Source organism: Phascolarctos cinereus, unplaced genomic scaffold (genome assembly GCF_003287225.1).
Source record: "Phascolarctos cinereus isolate Bilbo 61053 unplaced genomic scaffold, phaCin_HiC Scaffold_4;HRSCAF=312, whole genome shotgun sequence".
In the NCBI taxonomy this organism is placed as follows: Eukaryota; Metazoa; Chordata; class Mammalia; order Diprotodontia; family Phascolarctidae; genus Phascolarctos; species Phascolarctos cinereus.
In genome coordinates this window covers 300,374,048-300,383,526 of record NW_027555847.1, presented here as the reverse complement: position 1 = coordinate 300,383,526, position 9,479 = coordinate 300,374,048, and the positions used below count along the sequence as shown (strand labels likewise).

General features: G+C 39.2%; 1 pseudogene; it reads right to left on the bottom strand.

The window, feature by feature from the left end:
- Positions 1–397: 397 nt before the first annotated feature.
- On the bottom strand, positions 398–9,227 carry LOC110222008 (raftlin pseudogene; annotated as a pseudogene).
- Positions 9,228–9,479: the final 252 nt, after the last annotated feature.

Here is a 9,479-nt window from a genome sequence, read left to right as displayed (position 1 = left end):
CTTTTGAATTTGTTTGATTCTTGATGTCTCATAGAGTCATTAGCTTCCACTTGTCCAGTTCTAACTTTTTTTCCTTTTTTTGGTGAGGCAGTTGGGGTTAAGTGACTTGCCCAGGGTCACACAGCTAGTAAATGTCAAGTGTCTGAGGTTGGATTTTGAACTCAGGTCCTCCTGACTCCAAAGTCAGAGCTCTATCCACTGTACCACTTAACTGCCCCCAGTTCTAACTTTTAAGGAGTTGTTTTCCTCAGTTAGCTTTTGTATTTCCTTTTCCATTTGGCCCATTGTACTTTCTAAGGAGGTGGGGTTTTTTTTTGTATTTTTTTAAATTTCAAACTTAAATACAAAATAAGAAAAGAAAAAATTGCCATGTGCACAATAGAACATAAAAGAGGATTCAAAATATAAAGCAACAAATTTCCATTTCAAGAAAGCCTGTATAATAAATGCTGCATGTGTTTAGAGTGGTCTTTACGATAGGCATAGGTAGCAAACCGGTGAGCTGCCAGCCATAGGCTGCCAGTGAGTTCAGCAGTGGGATGTAATCCGTCTGCACCTCGATACCTTCCAGGATGGTCCATTGTTCAACAACAATGGAATCATAGCTCTGTATGGTTTTGTTCTCTTCAATGGAAACACCTTCAAAAATGAATACTCCATTGTCAAGCCAGGTAAGGAATCATTTACCATTCCTAGATAAAAGATGGCATTCACCAGCACACCCCCCTTCTGGAAGTGGTCACTTATGTGCTCCAGCCAGTTCACGTCCGGCTGATAACTGTCCTTCAGATTTTGGACACCCTGAGCAGGATGGTGACCGTGCAGTGTTATCGGCACTTTGGTTTGTTGAAGACAGTGAAAATCTCCATTTTGCTAGCCAGGGGCTTGGAGCCTTCCCATTTGTCTGCCGTGAATGTCTGTCCTGTTGAGGATCCATCTGCTTTCTCTGGTGAATCTGCTCCTTTTCTCCCTATAGAAGATAAGTTTGGATGTTCAGCAACCTGCCTGTCACCTGTCCTGTGTTCCTGGGGCTCTGTGTTGCCCTGAGACCCTGCCTGCATGCTGCTCATATCCGACGACCCTGGGGTCTCTGCATCCAAGGACGAGAGGTCTTCTTGTTGGTCTGAGGTGGTTTGCCCATCTCTCGACTCCGCCAACCCGTTGGCAGTGGGGGTCAGTGGGCTGCTCCCTGCAGAGTTCCCGGGACAATGGTACCGAAGCACAACACCCACAAACTCCAGGCCCCTACTGGCTGCATCTTGGATTTTCTTAATGAAATTCACGATGATTTTTGGTCTCTCAGGTGGTTCAAGGAAGAGCAGCAATCTAATTCCAAGATGTACCCTTCACTACGAGAATCATTTTTCTGAGATCTCTCGGTTTTTTTGATCAGCACAGCCAGGAAGATTTGCCCCTGGGGAGTCTTTTCCCACTCATCCTCGGGCCACAGGAAGGGGTGAAGAGAGACCAGGGTGAAGCCCTGCTGGTACTGCTCCTGAAGCTGAGTGGGGAGATTGCACATGGAGGAGAGCCCGACCACAGAGGACTGGGGGAGTTCCGCGTGAATTAGCGTGGTAAACACCAGGAAGGGTTATTCGTATGCCACATTGATCTTGGTTTCTACCTGGGGCCTCTTCAGAATTGGATAAATATTGCCAGGCCGCTTTGATATATAGTGTTCCAAGACTTGTGATCTTTAAGCGTAGCGACTGCTAGGTCTTGTGTGATTCTCACTGTGGCTCTGCCATATTGAATTTTTTTTTCTTGTTTCTTGTAATATTTTCTCCTGAGCTGTGGGTTTTGGAATTTAGCTATGGTATTCTTCTAGGTTTTCCCCATAAGGTCTCTTTCAGATGGTGAGTGGTGTATTTCTACTTTCCCCTCTTGTTCTAACACTTTGAGACAATTTTCTTTCATTTCTTATATTGTTGTGTCAAGATTTTTTTTTTGTCACACCTTTTAGGTAGTTCAATTATTCTTACATTTTCTGTTTTTGATCTAATCTCTAGACCAGTTGTTTTTCTTGGGAGATGTTTCATATTCTCTTCTATTTTTTCATTCTTTATATTTTGTTTTATTATTTTTTGGTCTCTTATAATTTTGCTGGCTTCCCCTTGCCCAATTTTAGTTTTCAAGGACTTGTTTTTTTTTCCTTAAGATTCTGAAACACCTTTTCTAATTTGTTAATTTTCTTTTCATAATCTTCTTGGTTTTTTTTCCTTGAACTGTTCTTATTTTTTTAAATTTTCTCAATATCACTTATTTTATTTTTAAAGTTATTTTAAAGTTCTATGAATTCTTTTTGGGGGCAGGTGACCATTTGACAGGAGGGCTTTTAAAAGAGTTGCTCTGGGGCAGCTAGATGCAGTGGATAGAGCACTGGCCCTGGATTCAGGAGGACCTGAGTTCAAATGTGGCCTTAGACACATAATACTTACTAGCTGTATGACCCTGGGCAAGTCACTTAACCCCATTGCCTAAACAAAACTGGGCAAGTTGCTTAACCTCATTGCCTAAACAAAACAAACAAACAAAAAGAGTTGTTCTCTTCAGTGGCTTTTGTGCCTCTTTTACCATTTGGCCAATTCCATTTTTTAAGGTAATATTTTCTTCAGTATTTTTTGTGCCTCTTTTACCAAGCAGTTAATTTTTTTTCATAATTTTATTGCATCACTCTCATTTATTTCCCCAATTTTTCTTCTTCCACTCTTATTTCTGTTTTTTAACTCTTCCAATAATTCTTGCTGGCCTTAGATAAAGTTAGCATTTTTCTTTGTAGCTGTTTTAACTTTGCTATCTTCTTCTAAGTTCATATCTTTGTATCATAGTAACCTTTTATGTTGTTGTTGTTTGTTCATTTCTCAGCCTCTTTCTTCACTTTGAGCTTTATGTTTGTCAAACTCTGAAAATAAATAGCCAAAGAGCCAGAGAGGTTATGCAACAACTGTTAAGTTTGAAAATATCAAAGAGCTCACAGATGTAATACAGCAACTGTTAAACTCTGAAAAATAAAATAAGAGCCAGCAGTGATTATAAGTTAAAAAACAAAAACAAAAACAAAACATTCTTTATTCCATTGGATTAGAGAAACTAGACAGCTGGGGTCTCCTTTAGGACAAAGGAGACCCAAGGCAGTGAGGCTAAACCTTGATACATATAATCATAGCTAGAGAAAGTACCAGAGAGTGAAGTGTAGACACAGCAATGAAATATAACAGTGATGAGGCAGGTTTGTACCAGAATGTCTGCTCATAGTAGGGCTTTATTACTGGAATGTGGTTCCTGCAAGTGCTTGTCTGAACTCAGCAACCACCTGGGGTTAGTTTGAGCCAATTCTATGATTTAGCTGTGACAGAGTTCATCCAGAGGGTGAATGCAAAGGATTATTATGCCAAGCTCAGGGCACAGCTTGCTTGCTGGACCTTAGCTCAGGAAAACAGGGTATCTACTAATAGTAAAAATAAAGGAATGAAAAGAGAGGGGTGGTCTTGGCATGAGGATCCTGACAACTCCCTTTTTGGCCAAACAGAGGGGTTCTAAAAGAACCTCTCCTATTCTAGGCAAGAAAGGAGAGGCAGGTATAAGCAGGAAAGGAATTGAGGAGGAAGACATGGTGGAGTGGAAGAAAGACCACTGTAAATGTTGTGATGTCTGCTAGGAGAGCAGACAAGTGGGAAGTTGGAAGAGAAAGGTCATAGTGGGCCCACCTAGAGATAGGAAACTTGTAGGCAGCTTTGATAAGATAGATCATAGAAGTAGCCACAGCTGCAAGGAGAGTCTCATTGGTCACACCATCTGCAGTAAAGTTGAAGCCCTGAGATACTAGTGCTGAAAAGACAGTATCAATGGAAGATGTATTCCCAAAGGCAATGATGCTAAGCAGGGACTCAGCAATAGCAATTTGGGGAGAGGTGGGCCCAGGATAAACTGAAAGAGAGGGGAGGTTCTGGGAGTTGCCACAGGTCTCAGCAGAAATGGGGTCCAGCCATAGAGATTGGGGATCCAGTTGGTCCAGGACAAGATGTTGAGTTGAGGAACAACTGTGGGCTTAGGTTGGTGAGCCTGGGAGGTAAGATGACAAATCCAACAATTTGCTTAATTTTCAGGGTTTGATATACTAAAATTGGGTTATGTTCACCTGGGGAAGACTATGCCAAACTCCAGGCTTTTTCATGCAGCTGTTTTTAGAGTTAGTTCTAGGGATCTGTAAGCTTTCAGGGCTTCCAAGGTGATGTGGTCTAGGGAGAGGCGTGGTCACTGTTGTCCTGTTATGCACTCTGGTGTTTACACAGGAAGGACCCCTGCTCCCCTGCATCTGCAAGTACTAATCCTCCTCTTGACCCTGGAACTGAGACCATAACCCCTGCTCTCCTGCAGCTGCAAGTACTTATATTCCTCTCTACCCTGAAACCTAGACCCAGAATTGTGTAGGGCAATGGAGTTGCCAATCAGCGACAGCTGTACCCAAGGCCAGCAAGTGGTCTGCTATAATTGCTTTCTGACAAGTCATCCCACTCCTTCATCATCTCTGGGCTGAGAGCTCCCAAAGTTGCTGATGCTGCTGTCACAGACTCTTCCAAGGCCCATTGCTGGTGCTCCTGAATTCACCCACTCAGGTGTTACAAACCTCTTCTGTGGACTTCCTAAGTAGTCTTAGGCTGGAAGAATGTCTCCCTTTGATCAAATTTGCTTTGAGGATTTGCTTTAAAGTTGTTTGGAGAGGAATGTTATGAGAGTTCAACTGGGTCCCAACCTATACTCCACCATCTTGCCTCTGGAAAACTCTTTGTCTTAGGCCAGTAGTTCATAAATAGATCTCTGACAAGTGCTGCAAATAGATTAAATTAAGAGAACACATACTAAATAGCATTTGGGACCTGGCAGAACTCTTTTAATCATTTTCAGCTCTTCTCTGCTTCCAAAGCTCATCTTTTCAACACGAATGCACTCCCTGTGGGGTTATATGACCTCAAATTATAGAATATCATAATCAGAAGAATCAGAATTGTGGATGACCATAAGGGCAAAGGAAAGATGGATGATGTGGGCAAATTGGCTGTGTCATAGTAACAATAATAAAATAAGTACAGTAAGTAGAAATAAAAGACATCATCATATACATACATCAATTAAAAATTCAAGGCAAGCCAATGAGCATTATTCAGTGTCTTTTATTTCCCAGGCATAATCCTAAGTGCTGAGAAAACAAAACAAAAGCCAATAAATGAACAAATAAATAAATAAATAAACCTCAAACAATCTCTGCTCTTAAGGTGGTCAGTCTAATCGGATAGATAACATACAAGCAACTATGTACAAATAAGATACATACATATATATATATATATACACATATATATACATATATACATATATATATGTATATATATATATATATATATATATATATGGGATAAATTGGAAGTAATCAATAAAGAGAAGACACTAGCATCAAAGAGGATTGGGAAAGGCTTCTTCTCAAAGCTTTATCCTCTTGCTTAGAAGGACATTAAACTACATTTCCTATCAGCTTATCTCTTAGGATTCTGCTCCACCTTCATCAAGTCCCCAGGACATGTAGCTTCTACTTTTCCTCCACCCAACCAATACTTTTTAGTTCCCTTTTGCTTATTGCCTTCCCCTATAAGATTGTAAACTCCTTGAGGGTAGGGACTATCTTTGCTTATTTGTATCCCCAGTATGTAGAACTGTGATTGGTGCTTAGTAGGTACTTAACAAATGTTTGTTGTATTGTATTATATTCTTGTAGGTGGCTGGATTTTAGCTGGGACTTGAAGGAAACCATGAATTCCAGGAGACAGACAGAGTAAGAGAAATGCATGGGGGGATAGCCAGTGAAAAAGTACAACAAGGTGAGGAGATGGATTGTTAAAGGTCATTAAAAGCAAGGAAGCCATGGACACTTAATCACAGAGTACTGAGAGGGGAGAGTAAGGTGTAAAACAGCTAGAAAAGTAGGAAGTGGCCAAACAGAGACAAAGAGAAGATGTTACATTTGATCCTGTACTGTAGGTTCTTAAAGTGGGTGATACAGTCCATCCTGTAGAGCCCTAGAACAATCCAAGGACAGTATTTTTGAAATGATGCCTTTAACCCGTGTGAGTTCTTTGGTATTTTTGGAGTTAACCACGGTTGCAAAACCTCTGTGACTTTTTGTTTATTTGGCACCAGAGTTGACAATATCTGCTCCATGGAGTCTCCTGAACTATGTGCGGGGAAACAAAAATGAAATAAGACCAATATAGTTCCTACTCTCAAAGAGTTCATATTTTTCACAAATAAGTGTGATCTGCATTAAACTTGGAAACGAATACAAGAGCTCCAAATAAAGGCTTTTTATTTTTCTCTCAACTTCTCAATGATTTTCATGAATATTGAAGTAAAATCCTCAAACACTATACTTTTCTAAACATAAAATTCATATTTCTTAATACAAATCACCTATTAAGAGGTATTGACTCTCAAGAAAAAAAAAGTGGTTAGTGGCATAAATTAACATCTGGAACATTCCTGAATAGAACTGGTTCATCTTCACCTCTACTTCTTCACTGTCCACCTTTTACTCAACCCAATTTACTCTTGCTTTCATTTCAACCACACTACTAAAACTAAGTCAAAGTCTACTAAAACAAAGTCAAAACTATTATATTAATAACATAATTCAATGGCCTTCTCAGTACTCATTCTCCTTGTCTTCTCTGTAGCATTTGTCTATATACTATTGGGGAACATAGACTGTATTTGGAGTCAGGGGTCCAGGATTCATAACTTGAGTCTGGTCTTTAGATCTACCTGGAATAGATCTAATCCCTTTTCCACATTATAAATTGCAATATTTTATGGTAACTTTCATTTCCCCTGAAATTCTTCTCTACAATGGGTCTTTATGATATAGTTATGACATATGATATATGACACAATGATACACACACATACACACATACATGTATTTGCATTGTAACTCTTACAATTATTTTTGTCTTATGCAATATTGGCCTCCATAAAAAAACAAACAAACTTGTTTCCCTAAAATTCAACATTTTGAATAAAAAAATTATTATTACCACCATTTTATGACTGTGTGGTTAAGCAAAATTATTAGGCCAGACCAATAGCTCAGCCAATAACAGAAGTTAGGGAAATGTGCAAAATGATGCTCTGCATTTCTCTTTAATATCAAACAAGGTTTGACAAAGAATGGTGTTGGGATTTTTATAGTTCATATTATACTTCTTTGAATTCCAGGAATGTGCTCCTGACACTAGGAAAGTAAATGGGGTCTAAAGAAATGGGAAATAGTGGGTCAAAATGCATAGTCTTTAAAGATCCAATAATCTCACTCAGCAGAGCCTAGCACCCTGAATCACAGCCCAAGAGAGATGATGACTCATTAATTATACAGAGCAAGTCTGGAAAAAAAAAGGTTTTCACACATCTCTTTAACCTACTTATTTTTCTTCCTCAGTAAGAAATGAATGCAAAATAGAAAGGTAAAAATTTCTTTTTCAATTTCTGTATGTCTAAGTGAGTACGTTGTAAATGCCCATTGTTCCTGGACATAAAGAATAAAATGAAATAGTTTTTAGATTACACATTGCCTTTCATTTTATTTTGGGGTAGTGTCTTTTTTCTTTTTTTTCTTTTCTTTCTTTCTTTTTTTTCACTCTGTTAAGATGAGACTTCGAAAATGGGAGTAATAGTTTATATCCGTATTCTAGATAGTGATAGGCAGCATGGCATGAAGGATAGAGAGCCAGTCTCAGAGTCAAGAAGGAACTGGGTCTAATTCCTTCTTCTGACACATAATGGTTACATGACCCCGACTAAGTTGCTTAACTCCTCAGTGCCCCAAGTGCCTCACTAAGATATAATTTGCAGAGATATTGAGGACCTACATTGGTAGAGAACATTTCTGCTGCTAGTAAAATAACAGATCTGGTCCAAAAAAAAGAAGTTTTAGGCAGCGGAAATTCCCAATTAAATACCTAGAGGCAATCTTGATTTCAAAGATTTTCATTGATTGTAGATTATGAGCTAAATTTTCCAGTGCAAGAGTTATCTCTAACTTTGTCCACCTCCTCTTACCCTGTAGCTATTGGGAGTTCATAAAAAAGTTTACTCTTGGAGTATGTGACAAAAGGATTTGGGTATTTTGCTTTGGTTTAAGGTATTTTTATGAAACACCACGTGATTAGTAAAAAATAAGTTAAATTAACAATTAGAATAACATTAAACACCAATTTTTTAGTATTTGAACATACCATATCACAAGCTGAATCAAATGTTTGGAGATGTCCCAAATTAAATTAAACGTTTTCTCTCCAAACTTACTCCTCCTCTCAACTTCATAGAATCACAGAGTCTAAATGCTGTACCTGGACAAGACTTTTTTCTACAAAATTGCTGACACATCATTATATAACCTTGTCTTCAGGACCTCTACTGAGATGGAGTCTAGTTCTCAAAAGTTCCTTTTTAGGGACCACTCTAAATTTCAGGAGTATTTTCCTCTGCTGTGCTTAAATCTGTATTTCTGTAACTTCCAATATTGTTTCTTTTTCTTTCTCTGCTGGGGCTAACCAGAAGTGTAATCATTCTGATTACAACTGCCTTTGAGACATCTCAAACTGGTCCATTAAACAACTTAAACACAACATATCCAAAACAAAACTCATTATTTTCCTTCCTAAATCCTCCCCCTTCCTCTTACCTTCCTTATTATTGTAGAGAGCAACATAATCCCCCTATATCCTCAGGCTCACAACCTAGGAGTTAACCTTGACTCCTTACTATTTCTCAACCCCACCCACCCATATCCAAGCTTTTGCCAAAGACTGTGAATTTCCCTTAGCAATGTCTCTGAAATAAACCCCCCCACACACCTTCTCTCCCCTGGCATTGCCACCACTTTAGTGTAGGCCCTTATCAACTTACATATGGACTATTTCAACAGCCTGCTGGTGGGTCTGTCTGCTTCAAATCACTCCCCATTCCAACTCATCTTCCATTTTCCTAAAATGCAGACCTGACCATGTCACTCTACTACTCAGTAAACTCCAGTGATTTCCTATACCTTCACTACCAAATACAAAATGCTCTGTTTGACATTCAAAGGCCTTTGTAACCCAGCCACCTCCTACCTTTCCAATCTTTTCATATTTTACTCTCCACCACAAACCCTTTAATGCATTGATACTGGCCACCATGTTGCTCCACAAACAATACATCAATTTTATATGTTTTGGCCAGAAACCCTGAGGGTCTTCTCCCTGCCACCCCCCTAAATCCCCAGATTAATTTTGTTTTTTGTTTTTTTGACTAGGTAAAAGAGGCTATTCTTTGCTTCATTTCTTACCTAGCCTTAATCGCTGAATGGACATCTCAGACAAACTGAGACCTGGGAAAGACCTTAGCTTAAAAAGGCCAAGGTCTCCCACATCTGGGGCCACCTCCAGTCA